This window comes from Thermobia domestica, chromosome 10 (assembly GCF_964235325.1).
Source record: "Thermobia domestica chromosome 10, izTheDome1.hap1.1, whole genome shotgun sequence".
NCBI lineage: Eukaryota > Metazoa > Arthropoda > Insecta > Zygentoma > Lepismatidae > Thermobia > Thermobia domestica.
Window position 1 is genome coordinate 132,458,289 of NC_137463.1, and position 16,810 is coordinate 132,475,098.

General features: G+C 36.2%; 1 protein-coding gene across 1 annotated transcript in view; it reads left to right on the top strand.

Moving 5' to 3' along the window:
* The first annotated feature begins 10,171 nt into the window (after nt 1-10,171).
* LOC145662084 (uncharacterized) overlaps nt 10,172-16,810 on the top strand; it is a 153,057-nt gene continuing 146,418 nt past the window's right edge. The window contains exon 1 of the mRNA XM_081727424.1: nt 10,172-10,300. The gene's annotated coding sequence lies outside the window, so the exon portion shown is untranslated. The remainder of the gene's footprint in view (nt 10,301-16,810) is intronic.

The following is a 16,810-nucleotide window of genomic DNA, read 5'->3' on the forward strand; positions in this document are numbered from 1 at the left end:
TCGGTTTATTTACACACTTCCTCGACTCCTTGTATCCTGTAAGGTATCACACACACACACACACACACACACACACACACACAGGAATTTACACTCCATCAAATTCCCACAAATTCCCTCTAGACATTCCCTCATACAAAAATGGTGACATGGTGTACACATCATTGAAAATGTTTTATTGGAAGTCCAATGAGGTATAAACCGTGGTATATTGTAATTTTCGTGGAAATTATATGTGTTGAAGACCGACCCGACCCCACCCGTGACCCAAATTGACTGACCCGACCCGACAACCCGACCCGAGCTGACCCGATTGGCCCGACCCAAAGTGACCCGAGTGAACCAACCCGAGGTGACCTAACCCGACAACCGACCCGAGTGACTTGACCTTACAATCTAACCAGTTTGAGAGAGCTAGAACCTTACAAAACTGCCACCAGAAAAAAAATGCTGACCAATTCTTATGAATAAACCATTGTTTCGGCTTTTTTTATTTGTAGTATAATTATCCTCCTCCTCAGTGTTCTGCCATTAATGACAGGCCAGTTTCCGTGAACTAGGTAAGAAGCTTCCATTTTTGCGATTTCCCGCTAATATCTGCCTCGCAACCCAACATAAAGTACCACCCTCCTTATTACAATCTATCAATTCCAACCTTCTTACACACTCTCGCTCTCCTGATATCACCCCCTTTACTACATCTCTCAGAATGCAATCCCTTAGCAAGATCGAAACTTGTGATCCGTCCATTTTTCGCTTCTTTATATCGTCTAATATTGCTCTCGTCTCTTGCATTTTTTCAGCATTTCCTAATTCGTTTTCCTCTCTACCCTGCTAACCTTCTTTATTTTACTCCACATCCAAATTTCCATGGTTAAAATTTAGGCAATCAAGTTCGAAAGTCAAAATAAAATTTGACTGAGTTCTGAAGACAAGTTCTGAAGACTAAAAGAATAAATTTCTGAAGACAACATTATTTTCTAGTAAGGAATGTATATAGAACTTCTTTTAATATTTTTTGCTGTGTAACAAACAACAATTTCATCACGTTAACATTTCGATTTTTCTATTTAAAAACAGCGTTGCTGTCTGATAGAATCATAAGGAACTAATTGCACTGAAATATCATTCTGTAGGAAATTACCTTTTATTTTTTCTTGATTAATTTATCTAGAAGATATTTGCAACGTTATATAAAATTAGCAAGTATTTTATTGCGGAGAAAGTCAAATCACTACCCCAGCAATAATAATAATAATAATAATAATAATAATAATAATAATAATAATAATAATAATAATAATAATAATAATAATAATAATAATAATAATAATAATAATCTGAAGGTGACCAAGAAAGTTCTGTCTCTTTGTGGAAGTCTGTGTTCAATTGGCCCTCACACCGTGAGTTGAATGCGAATGGATATAAGGTGAAGGTCAGTTGTTGGACGAGACGAGACGAGACAGAATTTTCATGAAGGGGTACGAGATGAGACAGAGCTCTTTCAATAGAAACATATACACTTTTCCAGACGAGACTACCTTCACGACACATTTTCGAAACGAGAATGCCCCAAACCAGGTCTCGTGAGCAACACTAGTAAGTATATCCAACATACTACTTGGTTGTGGCTGTTCAGATACACCGTGAACGTGCGTAAGGACTGAGTGAACATGGAGCCTTCACAGAGCGTCATAAGGGCTTGTTTGCTGTACGAGTTCAAATTGCTGCTCCGCGGGGCGGAAGATATGACAGGCCTTTGGTGAGGGTGTCGTGACTACGCGGAGAGTGTAGTGGTATGACGGTTTAAGGACGGTGACAAAACACTCGAAGACGCACCACGTGCCGGAAGACAAACAGATGTTCAAAATAAAGATCTTCATTCAGCAATTGAGGCGAAGACAGACTTGTGAGGAACTGGTACTACATTTCAGTGTAAGTGGAGAAACCATTCGGCACCACCACCATCAACTTGGGAAGCACTGCAAGTTGGGTTGATAGGTCCTACATGATTTGACTTGGAGCCAGAAAGCAACGCGAGCAGACACCTGTGTTTCTTTGGTGTCTCGTCTGAGGAAGGAGCAATTTCTGGACAGGGTGTTGACATGTGATGGGAAGTGGGTCCTGTACGAAGCTCCACGGCGCCGTCATTGTTGGTTAGCATCCCATGAACCGGTTCAAAAACAGCCCAAGCCAGCCAGCACTACGCCAGAATAAGGTTCTCCTGTGCATTTTGTGGACTGCTCGAGGCATCGTCCATCGGGAACTACTACCAGCTGGTCAGATCATCAATGCAACTGTGTACTGTCACTGTGCACTGTCTGGATCCAGCAGTTCTGAATCGCAAAGGGGTCCTCTTGTTACAAGGCAACGCTAAGCCCCACGTGGCTAAAATGACCCAGTACATCATTCTACGCCTTGGATGGAAAACCCTATTGGATCCGCCATACTCCACAGACATTGTACCGTCCGATTATCACCTGTTCCATTCCTTGGACAATCACCTTAGAGAACGCCAATTCAAATCGCTAGTAGAGGTTCAATATGCACTTGATACCTTCTTCACTTGATACCTTCGTCCCACCAAGTTCGACTGCGATGGAATCCATGGCCTTCCAGAACGTTTTCAGAAGGCCGTCGAGGCTGATGGAGACGATTTTTGATATTCCAGGTACGTCTTAGGTTACATACCAATGTTCGAAGGTGTTGGTGAAAAGGCGGCGGAACTTTCTTGGGCACTCTTAAAGCTATAATAATAATAATAATAATAATAATAATAATAATAATAATAATAATAATAATAATAATAATAATAATAATAATAATAATAATAATAATAATAATAATAATAATAATGTGTCCTGCCCAAAGGCAGATGTTTGACCCGAAGGTCCATGGGTATTGATTCCAGCTCGTACCAAGTAAGTTTTCTGGTGGACAAACACCATGTGCATGGGTTTTCTCGGTGTTCTCCCATTTCCTCCCACTTTCTGCATTCAACCACTTCAATTATTTCTCATCATCACTGTCTCTCTTAGCGTTGGTGCATAACGTGGGACGTTAACTAGATATTTCCTTTCAATTTCACTTAATGTGACATTTAACTTGACATAGAAACGCAGATAGGAAAAAAGTCAGTATTAATATTAATTACAATTACAATGCCAATTAGTTAATATAGGGTAAAATTAAAATTTTATTACTATTTCACCTTAAATTAGTCACATTTATCATTCATTCACCAACTTCGAATTGAATTCTACAACAAAGCTCTTTATAGTATTCCGTATAGAAAATAAGTGAAGAATGTGACGACCCGACCCGAGTGACCCGACCCGACAACCCGACCCGTAACCCGACCCGTTTGAGAGCACTATCAGAGGGGTACAATTTACAGTACAATTTATTTTGTATGGTTTAGCATACTTTAAGTCTACCATACTTTTTGAAAACAGAAAAAAACGGGACATCTTACAAATTAGTAGTAAATATTGCATTTTGTATTAATTTTATCTTTCGAATTTTACTACAGTATCGCACTAGTTATACAACTTAAAATAATGTATTAATATAGTCCATACTTAATCAACAGTGCTAAAAATTATTATAGAAGCTAGAAGCTGTTATACAATATAAACGCAATCAGTGAACATACAATATTTAGGCAAAAATTATATTTTCAATATGATTACGCATACCACCTTTACATGCTCTACATGTCTATAAAGAAAAATATCCAGATTTATGAAGTTGTTTCAAAATTTCAATAGGCTGATTTATTTTTGTTAACCTAAAATGCGAACTAAAAGAAAGCAATTTGCATAATTGTTTTTCTGAAGCAGAAAAAAATGTGTTTTCGGGGCTGGTCTGCAACGTCACAAGAATTTGTTGCCACCTCGGGGTATACATTCTTACTTTTACTGATAAGAGTGCTACTTAGGAGGATTTAAACATAGCATGTTATATCCGGGGAAGCGGGGATTGGAATAATAATAAAGATTAGAATGAAATTGTTCCTATAGTATTGTCGGAATTGAAAGCAAAAGGAATAAGTCGATTTTATTATCTTTTCAGAAATTTTGATATGTAATTAATAATAATAATAAAGAAAAAAACAGGACAAGAAGGAAAATTTCTGCACACCGGGAGAAATTTTAAGAAATCGGGGCGTATGGTAGCCTTACATACTTATTTGCATGCGGAGTGTCAGTACGGAGCCACTATGTAGCAGAGTTGAAACAAAACCTCGTAAATAGGTTGCCAACTCAGGAAAACAAATTTACCGGCACACGCTCAAAATTCTCTGTACAAATGAGAAACTGAAGACTGTATTGATCGTTATTGTATTTACCAGCAATTGCCACTTGTTTAAAATTATCGAAACAGATGAATAATACTGGATATCAATCTTTATGTAACAATAGCTGATTCATAAAATGAAATTTACTGAATGCCACTCATTCTAGCTTTGGAACTTATTTTATAAAATAACAGACAAATTCTGACCAAAGCATATATTAACTAATAAATAGTATTACATACATTAAAATAATATCGATAATGTATAATACAACGGAAATTTGTGTTTGTAAAGGCACTGTTGAAAAATTTCGATGTTCAGTGTTATATTCTGGATTGCAGATTCCAAAATACCGGTCAGTAGGGGTCTAATAAGAAGTTTGTAGCGGTCACCGGCCTTAATCAAAATCACAGCAAATACCGGCCAGTTGGCAACTCTACTCGTAAATCAGAATGCTGAATGCACCAAAATACTTCACCATGCATTCTATAGTTTCTGCAAAATGAGTTTAATGAAGATGATCAAATAAAACAAAATACTGTGTTATAATTTTCCCTTTAACAGTCTACTTTATGAATTTGTTATATCTTCCACTTATCAATTTCCTGTACGAGATGAGAATAACGGTTTCTCCGCAAGATGGAAAGAAAAAAATAATTTTTTCTCATAAGGATTCAGTTCACGTAAGAAATAATGAATAAGTTTATAATAAGAGCCGAGTTTAATAAACTAACTCAGCAATAATGATTGTAAGTATAAATATAAATATAAAAAAAACAAAAAAAAAACATTTAATTCCATCATCGTTAGCATAAGATCAATATAGTGAATCACACGATAGTGTGAACATATTAAACCACACAATAGTGTGAACAAAGTCCTGTTAGAAAAATACTCCATAAATGTGACACATTTTTTTAATGCTTCTACCATTTATACAGTCCCTCACATTGTTTTCGTTCTGGCGGCGCCCCTAATAGAGTACAAACGAAAATTTCGCTTGCACATTTCTGTGGAAATGATGTACAAGCGATTGATATAATTTGTGATTGAATTGGATATGGTGGGGGCTACCATTTAGACAGCGCCACTTTGTTTTCCTTCTGGCGGCGCCATTATTTGTGTACAAACGAAAATTACGCATGTATATTTCTGTACAAACGATGTACAAACGATTACGAAAATTTGTGATTGAATTGGACATGATGGAGGGGCTACCTTAGACAGACCACACATTAATTTCTTTCTGCCGTCGCCTCTAATTGTGTACAAAAGAAAATTTCGCCTGCACATTTCTGTACAAACTACGTACAAACGATTGCGACAATTTGTGATTGAATTGGACATGGTCGGGGGCTACCACTTAGACAGCCCCCACTTTGTTTGTTCTGGCGGCGCCTTTAATTGTGTACAAAAAACATTTCGCCTGCACATTTCTATACAAACGAAGTACAAACGATTGCGACAATTTGTGATTCAATTGGACATGTTGGTGGGAAGCTACCACTTAGAGAGCCCCCAGTTTGTTTTCGTTCTGGCGGCGCCCCTAATTGTGTACAAACGAAAATTTTGCCTGAACATTTCTGTAAAAACGACGTACAAACGATTGCGACAATTTGTGATTGAATTGGACATGGTCGGGGGCTACCACTTAGACAGCCCCACTTTGTTTTCGTTCTGGCGGCGTCCCTAATTGTGTACAAACAAACATTTCGCCTGCACATTTATGTACAAACGACGTACAGACGAATGCGACTATTTGTGATTGAATTGGACATGGTCGGGGGCTACCACTTAGACAGCCACCACTTTGTTTTCGTTCTGGCGGCGCCCCTAATTGTGTACAAACAAACATTTTGCCTGCCCGTTTCTGTACAAACGAAGTACAAACGATTGCGATAATTTGTGATTGAATTGGACATGGTTGGGGGGCTACCACTTAGACAGCCCCCTTTTTTCTGTTCTGACGGCGCCCCTAATTGTGTACAAACGAAAATTTTGCCTGCAGATTTCTGTACACACGAAGTAGAAACGATTGCGATAATTTGTGATTGAATAGAACATGTTGGTGGGGGGCTACCACTTAGACAGCCCCCATTTTTTCTGTTCTAGCGGCGCCCTTAATTATGTACAAACAAAAATTTCGCGTGCACATTTCTGAACAAACAAAGTACAAACGATTGCGACAATTTGTGATTGAATAGGACATGGTCGGGGATACCACTTAGACAGCCCCCAATTTGTTTTCGTTCTGGCGGCGCCCCTAATTGCGTGCGAACATACATTTCGCCTGCACATTTCTGTACAAACGAAGTACAAACAATTGCGACAATTTGTGATTCAATTGGACAAGGGGGGGGCTACCACTTAGACAGCCCCCATTTTTTTCTGTTCTGGCGGCGCCCCTAATTGTGTACAAACGAAAATTTCGCCTGCACTTTTCTGTACAAACGAAGTACAAACGATTGCGATAATTAGTGATTGAATAGAACATGTTGGTGGGGGGGCTACCAGTTAAACAGCCCCAACTTGTTTTCGTTCTGGCTGCGCCCCTAATAGTGTACAAACGAAAATTTGGCCTGCACATTTCTGTACAAACAATGTACAAAAGATTGCGGCAATTTGTGATTCAATTGGACATGGTAGGGGCTACCATTTAGGGGAACTCCCTCGAGAGGAATCACTCTACTTATTTATTGCAAAAAGCAGAATTTAAAAATTCGCATTCGTCCAAAGTTATCGTGTGAAGTAACAGCCGTTTGTATGTACGTACTAATATTGATAAGTTCCACTACGCGATCCCCGCGCCACACCCGCACACACTAGCATTTGTACACACGAAAGTATACCTGGTAGTATCCACACGCTTACGCCGGAAACTAGAAACAAACAAACACACACACACACACACACACAGAGAGAGAGAGAGAGAGAGAGAGAGAGAATATCTTGTTGTACCTTTATACTGAATGCACCATTACTCACAAAATCAGTTAAAAAAGAAAAAGGAAAAAAAGTTGTAAATGAAACTTTCAAAGATTGGTACCACTGCTGCGTGTCACACATGAGATTGTTCCATAATGATTGATTCGTAATATGATGTATATGGGTTTCTTAATGGTAGTATAACAAAATGCCTTCAAATTGACCACTAAATAAAAAGTGAAATTTATTTCTCAAATTTTGTAAAATCGAAGTCGGTGGGCATTATGGGAACAGTCTACGATAACAATATATGCAAATAAATATTAATATACTTCACGTTTTCCAGTGGGTGCAAGAAAGCTTCGAATAGTATTTGTTGCCATAAGCATTAGGTGATGTAATATATATATATATATATATATATATATATATATATATATATATATATATATATATATATATATATATATATAGCATTTTCCATTGTTTCTCTTAATGATACAAGAATTGTATTGGACATCAAATATATTTAGTACACATTCCGTAACGTTAGCAACCTTTCCTTAACATTATTATTTTGATATAATGTATTATAATGTAATTCAATAACTTTTTCGAACATTAAGATCTACACTCTGTAAACCTTAACAAAATCTGTCCTTGCCTGACTTCTTCTTTCTTTCTCACCCCAACCATGGGTTGGTGAGCCACATAGAAATTTTAAAACTTTTCTCTCGCTTGGAAGAGCTTTTTATACTTTGATAAGGCATCTTCTTCATAACTGCATCTACATATTCTATCCTTGGTCTTCCTCTCCTTATGTCTTTCACTCTATCAACACAGTGGTCCAATCGGAGTGCCGAATAAGATGGCCAAGCATGCTGTTTCTTCTTTTCCTTATTATCTTCATAATCTGTCGTCCTTCATTAACTTCTTTTAGTACGTCTTTGTTCCTTTTCCTTGCGGCCCATGATATGCGCAGCATTCTGTTTCACTACCACATTTCAAATGCTTCTAGCGTGGGCGTTGCACCTTTTCTCAATGTCCACTTCTCTGATCCGTGAAACGTCACGCTCCATACCAGTCTTAGTAAATCATTTTCGAACATTCAACGCCACAGTTCTTGATTTTAGCAGTCTTCCTTTCCTATAGAATGCTTGTTTGGCCTATGCTATTCTGGAACTTACGCCTTTTTTACTTCTTCCTAAATAGAGAAACGTCTTAACGTTTTCGATTTTCTTTCCCTCTAGCCATACGCTTGCCCCTTCCTGTCCTACTCTTGTGCACTTTATCACTTTGATTTTCTTCTTATTTATCTTCATTTTTCATGTTTTTTCCAGTTCATCGGTCAAGTTTGAAAGTGCATCCTGCAAGTCCAGTTGGTTCTCCGCTATCAGTGCTATGTCATCAGCAAACCTTTTTGTGCTGAAAACCTGGCCATTTAGTTTAACGCCTTACTCGTTCTTATCAAATAATTCTTTCACAGCTTCTTCTATATAGACGTTCAACAGGAGAGGTGAAAAGTCTACATCCTCGTGTTACTCCCTTACTTACTCTGGCTTTTTTCCGATCTCATCCTATAACAACTGTCTGGTTCCTGTAAAGTTGGTGTATTATTCCTACCTTTATAGTAAAAGTATTAATTGAAATTGTATTTGTCATTATAATGTTATTTTTTAAGTTTCGTTTCTAGTTATAAATAAGAAGGATAATGAATAATTAATTAATGATAACGCACATTGCATTAAATTAATAAACTCTACGCATACAATTTATATACCATAGAAGAACGTAATAATATAGAAAGTAACAGAATGTGTTGTTAATTACCGAATGTGTGGTACTATTTGGACATGTCAAAATATAGGACTTTTCGTATACTGACCTGCAAGTACAGTTTACCTACCACTTACTTATAACATACGTCATTCTATCCTCAAATTATAATAGTAATTACAAATATATTTTCGTTGATGATACAGCTTCTGGAACTCCTAAACAACGCAGCAGACTTGTTTGATTTTTATTAATAATCATATAAATACAATAGTGCAACCCTATAAGTTCTTATAAAGTAGTAACCGTATGTAGTACCGAGAACAGTTGCTGCAGCTAGAGACGTTAACTGGTGCAGTCTATCTCAAAATTGATTTTAACAGGTCACCAAATCCTTCAAATTCTAAAATTCTAAAATTTCGGGACATAGTCTGTAGAACTGCGCGGCACACCATGTGACGTGATACAACTCTTGGGAACCACTGCCTTCTAGTACTCGTAACTTGTGTGGTAAACCCTAGTGTTAGACTAATCATTCTGTTTGTTCATATATTAATTTTACAAATGTGTTAAGAAAACTTTTGTCATTTGCTCTGAGATATTTATTTCTCTCTTGTTCAATTTTCAATATATTCTATGTAGAACAGTGAGAAATTTGAATTAATTTCTTCATGCATACAGCATAATAGATCACTAAGTATTCTTATAATCGAATTCTTAATATAATTTATTGTTATGAACATATGTAGATCATTGGAATCTTCTCCCAACATTCATATGTAGATTATGGGAAGTTTAGGGACTGTCAATATTACAATGTTACTACTTAAATTTTACGTGTGTGATCTCATAGTAGCACAGAGCTTAGTGATTAAGAATGCGAATTTTCATGCGTGTCTACTTAGTCATTGCAGGAAGTTTTCTTTATGTATGCTGTAAACTTTTTAATGGTCTATGGAATTGTCTGCCCAAGTGCATTTGGTGGTGGTCTTTATTCATTGTGTTTGTTCATGTTTCCTTCAAATACGTTTTATAGTTTTGCTTTGCTATTATATTATTTTTATTGTTTCTTCTGAATTTGTTTCTACCTTTGTTACAAAATATGATTCATCATGCAAGTATTTTGCAAAAAAAAACAGAAATAACATAAAAATATTATTAGGATGTACACCGTGATTAAACAATCGAATATTATGCTTTCTTATACTTTTTAAACGCGTCGAGAAATTAATCAATAATTTTACTGACATCAATTTTATTCATTGCAGTTTCTCTCAAAGATGCATTACTAACTAAAACGTAAGTATTTTCTACCCTTATGGTGAAAAGTTTCATTAGTATTAATTACCAACTCGTGTATTTTATATGAAAATCGTGAATGCAACATTAAAAGTACTCTGTTATCTTAATGAAAACTTCCTCTAGTTTGTGGAATGTAAATTCTATTCTAAAGGGATGTTCTGGTAAACTTGAATATTGGCCTCTGTTCTTTTATCTCTAGAGATGGGTTGGTAGCCAACTAAAGAATATTTAGTGTACTATCTTTAAGCAAGAGCACTTACTATTTAGCTCTTAGCCGTTTTGTCGTAAAGCGCTAGCTCTTAGCTGTTCAGGTGGAGAGCTCACGTTTTTAGCGAGGGAAGGCTGAGTTTGAATACTAACTATGTCAGTTTAGGGTGAATATAATCCTTCTCGCGTCTTCTCTAAAAATTTTGTTGTATCCTCGTTTTCTCGATTTGTTAAAATTTTCCCAATCAAACACTGCTTTACTGAGTTAATCATCCATATCCTTTATCAGGACAAACATTGTTACCTTAACCTACCGATTACTTTTGATTTAATTTATTTGGCAACCTGTAAGATCAATATAAAGTAATTCATATCAAAACATCGCGATATATTATGTATGTATATATAAAGGTAACCAAGAAAATTTTGCCACTTTTTGTCGAGGTCTATGTTCAATTGGCCCTCACACCGTGAGTTGAATGCGAATGGAGAAAAGGCGAGAGTTTGATTTTTGTCGGGGTATATCCAACATACTACTTAGTTGTGGCAGTTCAACTACACCATGAACCAGCGTAAGGACAGAATGAACATGAGACCTCGACATAGCGTCATAGGGGGTTGTATGTTGTAGGAGTTCAAACTGGGGTCAAACGCCGCTGCAGCGGGGCGGAAGATATGCTAGGTCTTTGGTGAGTGAGTGTGTTTTGACTACGCGGACAGTGCTGCGGTAGTTTAACAAGTTTAAGGAGGTGACAAAACACTCGAAGACGCTCCACATGCCAGAAGAACAACACATACAAAATGAAGATATTCAGGCAGCAAATGAGGCGAACAGTGGCCATACATACGATGAACTGGGACTACAATTCAGTGTGCGTGGAGAAACCATTCGGCAACACCTTCATCAACTTGGAAAGCACTATAAGATGGGTTGATAGGTCCCACATGATTTGATATCGGGCCAGGAGGCAACGCGAGCAGACACCTGGGTTTCTTTGCTGTCTCGTTTAAGGAAGGAGCCATTTCTTGACATTGTGTTGACATGTGATGACAAGTGGATCCTGTACTAAACTCTACGCCGTCTCCATCATTGGTTAGCATCTCACGAACCGGTTCCAAGACAGCCTAAACCAGCAATGCATCAGAAGAACGTCCTCCTATGTGTTTGGTGGACTGTTTGCGACATCGTGCATCAGAAACTGCTACCAGCTGGTGAGAGTATCAATGCAACTGTGTACTGTTCGCAGTTGAGTCATGTTCAAGAAAACCTGAAAACTGGAGGCAGCATTTCTGAATCGCGAAGGAGTCCTCCTGTTACAGGACAACGTTAAACCCTACTTGGCTTGGATGACCCGGGACACCATTCTACGACTTGAAGTGGAAACACTGTTGCATCGCCATACTCCCCGGACATTGCACCGTTCGATTATCACCTGCTCAATTCCTTGGACATTCACCTTAGAGAACGCCAGTTTAAATAACTAGTAGAGCTACAAAATGCACTTGATACTTTCTTCACTTCATTGCCCAGCAAGTTCTACCGGGATAGAATCCGTGGCCTTCTAGAACGTTGGCCGAAGGTCGTCAATGCTGATGGGGACTATTTTTGATTCTCCATGTACGTCTTAGGTGACATATCGATGTTCGAAGGTGGTGGCTGAAAAAGTGACTGAACATTCTTTGTTATCTTTATAGTTAGCATAGAAATTATGTTCTGACTAATTTATTGTTTTCCAACACAGGAACATTCTAAATTATAACTTGAACACTTGTTAACCACTTTCCTACCGCAGTAACTGATACACTACATGAACGTAATTGAAAATTTTAATTATTATAATTGTTTCTACTTTTGCGATAAAATTAGGCATTTTCTAAATAGAAATAAAATACAGTACATTGTAAATTACAGATGTTTATAGAATTTTTCATATTTAAATAAAAAGAGTTTATTAGTGTGGAAAAGCGTCAAATGATATGATCTACTTGTTGGAATAGTCCAGATAAAGTTTCTTCTGGGAACACATGCTATTCACATTCCTCGTTAGATTGATAGATTAAGTCAGTGTCACATTTAGGTTTTTTTCTTTGTAAGAGTTCAACATACGCTTCTACTAATCTTTGTCCCTTTCCTACAATGCAAACTCATTTAGCCGAACTGTTCTTGCTTGTAGTAAGTGACTCAAAAGCATGTTTTTCTTATTTCTTTACATTGAGGACAAGAACCGAAATTAATGAGATTGCATAAGTACTCAACGTGGATCATGTGAAATGTTTACATAGCTATTTACCATAAAACTTCACAGCTCAATATCGTAAGTAGAGCCCGGATTTTCATGCACAAACAAACCCCGAGATATGCATGCAAATCTGCACGGAAAATATCAAAAATATTCATTAAAAATTTAACATATGCACTGAAATATAAAATAAGAAAATAAAATTTCAATTTCTTATAAACAATATCTTTCCTTAATAACGTCTTGTTTCAATGAAATCTTCCTTAGGTTTTCTTTTGTAAACCCTCTGCGTTTTTCAGTAACATCGAAGAGTTCCTTTCTACATCAGCAGAAGTGACTGGTGCATGTGAAAAACACCAAATGTGTTTCTGTGTTAGTTCCTCTTTCAATGCCATGTTTTCACTATTAAATACATTTACAATATCACAGATTGTTCTCTACCTAGATTTTGCCAAATACTGTACTTGCCTAAGTTTATCTGACGCTATTTTCACAACATCGTAAATTCATTGGACAAAATCGGCAATAATTTGCCCAACAAGGAAAGTGCATGTTGCAAACCACTGTTACGGGATAATTTCAGGTACTCTCGAGAAGTGGATGTGTATGTACTTAATTCTGTTCTCAATGCCATTTGTAGAGAAACATTTTTGTAACACAATCTGCTTCTGATGTCTTGCTACATCATCAGGATTTAGTGAGTCTACAACTGTTTTCACTTGATTTAAGTTATCTTTATGATATTACACAGCTTCTAGCCACGATCTCCATTGGGTTAAGCGGAACATTTTTCGCAAAGTTCTTGAAAGATACGTACGCGCGAGGATGCTTTCACAAATAATTTCTTTACACTTGATATAAGTGCGTCTGCTTCCGAATATTGGCATCTGATTTGTTTCTGCTGTTGAAGACCGTGTACAAGACAAGTCAACTGCTATTGAATGCTCGCTTTTTACTTATTAATTTTTTTACGAACACATTTTATTCTACGTCTGCGTTTACAAAGTGATTTAGTTCACTTTAAATATAACCTATTTTCTTGTTATATACCTTAAAATATGCTAGTATGCAGCAGGGACATTCCATGTGAAATCAACCAATAAAATGACGAAATCTGACCTGATGATCTCAGATTTTTGTAAAAATTGGTGCACGGCTTTATTACAGTGAGAGATATAAAAAAAATCCCAAATATTACCCTTCTTCTCCAGAAAGTGTACCCATAAAGGGTGTTCAAAAAATTCAAACTGACACACAATCATAGTCAACGTCTTGCGAATAAAATCAGAAAAATAAACACACTGCTGAACAAGACTGCACTTATTTAATATAAAAACACATTTACACGTGACGTTTCGATCTTCTAGCCAAGATCCTCATCAGACGTACAGAGTGCCCAAAACGAACTTTGAGGGGTTTTGGTACAGATATGAGACTACAATCTGGCCAATTTTGAACAAATTCAGAGGGACATTTCTGTACGAAATATAAAATTCAAATTTGAATTTGAATTTGTGAAATGTTATTTTTATTGTACATTTTTTTAAAATATAATACAACTTCTAGACCAATCTTTAACGTTTCCAATGGTGTTTGTTCCATGTCTTTAGTGCACATATTACCCATTTTATGACAATTTTCAATAATTACTGTAACTGAAAATTGGCCCTTTTTGAAATTTTTGAACACCCTGTATGGGTAGACTTTCAGGAGGAGAGGGGGGTAATATTTGGGATTTTTCTTCTCTCATTGTACTAAAATTGTGCACAAATTTTTACAAAGATCTGAAATGGTCAAGTCTGGTGAGTTGTTGATTTGACATGGAATGTCTCAGCAATAAAATTTGGAAATATGCAGTATCATGAAAAGTTTACGAAATATGCATGCACATCGAAATTCACTCAAAATATGCACTTATATGCGCTATCATATGCGTCTCTAATGAATCTTTACTAATCCGTCGGAAAGGAAGAAATAGTTTTCATACTTTTCTACATGTTATTAGAAACATGCATTTTGCATTAAATCAGGGCTGTAATTATAAGTATTTAGATCATCAGTGAATTTTAAAAAGTTCTGATGAAATTCATATTGAGAGATCAGTCTTCTACTACATTTTGTTATATAAACACATTTTAATCTTCGAATTTTTCTTTTCTTGATTTACTTCGTAATCTGATAATTTTCAGTAGTCAATCTTACCCAGTGTCACTTTCTACAGAAAACTGAAATTTTCCTGAAGTTCACTGATATTGCAGTAAATAGATGTGTTCTGTAAGATGTAATCAAATTGTTTCTTGAAGGGCATTACCGAATATGTTACCATACAAGAATTTTAGGAATGATACAAAAACTGGATCAAAAGATTGAGATCTTGGCCCAAAATTTTTAAGGGTGATCAAAACATGCATTAAAAGATTGCGATTTTGGACAAAAAACTAGTTTTTGGATCGGGGGCTACAAAATTTTTTAACGGTCCCTAAATCGAGTTTTGTATAAGGCGTACAAGAAAATATTTGATTAGAATATATTGGATCTTTTGATGCATTTCGGATCAGGGGTCACAAAATTTTTGAATGGCCTAAATCGAGTTGTTGTATCTTTTACGGAAAAAGCACATCATACTGAGTTAATTATAGTGTGGATTTGGCTACACTATATGTAGTTCTCCGAATATAAGGTGTACAGGAGATTTTTTGATTGAAATATATTGGATCTTTTGATGCATTTTGGATCAGGGGCCACAGGATTCTTGAACGGTCCCTAAATCGAGTTTTTTGTATTCTTATGAAGTAAGCACATTATACTGAGTTAAGTGATAGTTTGGGTTTCATTGCACTATGTGTAGTTCTCCAGATATAAGGCCTATAAAAAAATTGACTGAAATATATTGGATCTCTTGATCCAAAAAAGTTTATAAATGTGTGAGTGGACCGACAACATTAAAGAAATTGCAAGAATAACTTTACTTGTATCAAGGCAATTTGATTTACTACCCAAACAGCGCCCCCTTTATCTCAGAAGCACAACGACTCCCGTCAGACCAAGTTTGGTTAGGTATTTGGGAGCAGTTTCTTCTCAACCACTCATACGCAATTTGTCGCATAAGGTGTAAACTACATCTATTTAATGTGACTGATTTCCTATTAGTGATTGGTGTTTAGTGCAGTAATATATGCTTATTGATTGTCTTGTATGAAAGTGTCAAAATCAGTTTATTAGTGCCTAGAAGAATTATACTTTCCAAAATGTCTGGAATTCCAATGGGAGAAAATTCAGAGGACGTTTGTATTCCTTCACATTTTCTTTGTCTGTGAGTAGTGACGTTCAGCTAAAGGAGGCAGTGAATAACGAAATGCCTTGACTACCGGTCGACTATATAAGTTAGTCTTAGCAAAATATATTAATAACTTAATAATTACCAAAATATAATAATGTTAATAACAAAATTAACTATAAAATGAAGTGAACGTAGGAACGTTAAAAACAAACATCAATATACCATTAACGACAGTCATTTCGATACTACTTTTTTTTACGAAGTTTTGTGAATATGTATAAGTCGCGGACTGGATGTTTCATATGCCTGCTCGGTATGTTCGTTAATAGAAAAAAGTGGGCCATCAGACGAGATTATACCTTTTTAATCTTCAATTTAGTTTAGTGTAGTGCAAATAATGTGAAGCGTTTGAAATTATCCAATCATATTAATAAATCCAGTAAAAAATTTGTTTTAAGTAAGTTTAAATTATTGTTTCTATGATCACATTGGTATATAGTACAGTAAAATTAGCTCCGAACCTGAACATCCAAAAAAAAAAAAAAAAAAAAAAACTAAGGTTTGAGTGTTCCACATTGTTGATTACACTTTACTTTAAATGTGGTAACAAGTCTCCGCCAAAAGACTGTCGGGTTTTGAAGGGAATAGGGGAATAGTTGGTATGAGTTGTTAAAATTAGTTTAGAAAAATGATAATATTGTTGATCAAAAGCATGTTCATAATATAAGTAATACTTTAATATACAATCCTTGACATCTAATCTAAATATATATATACACC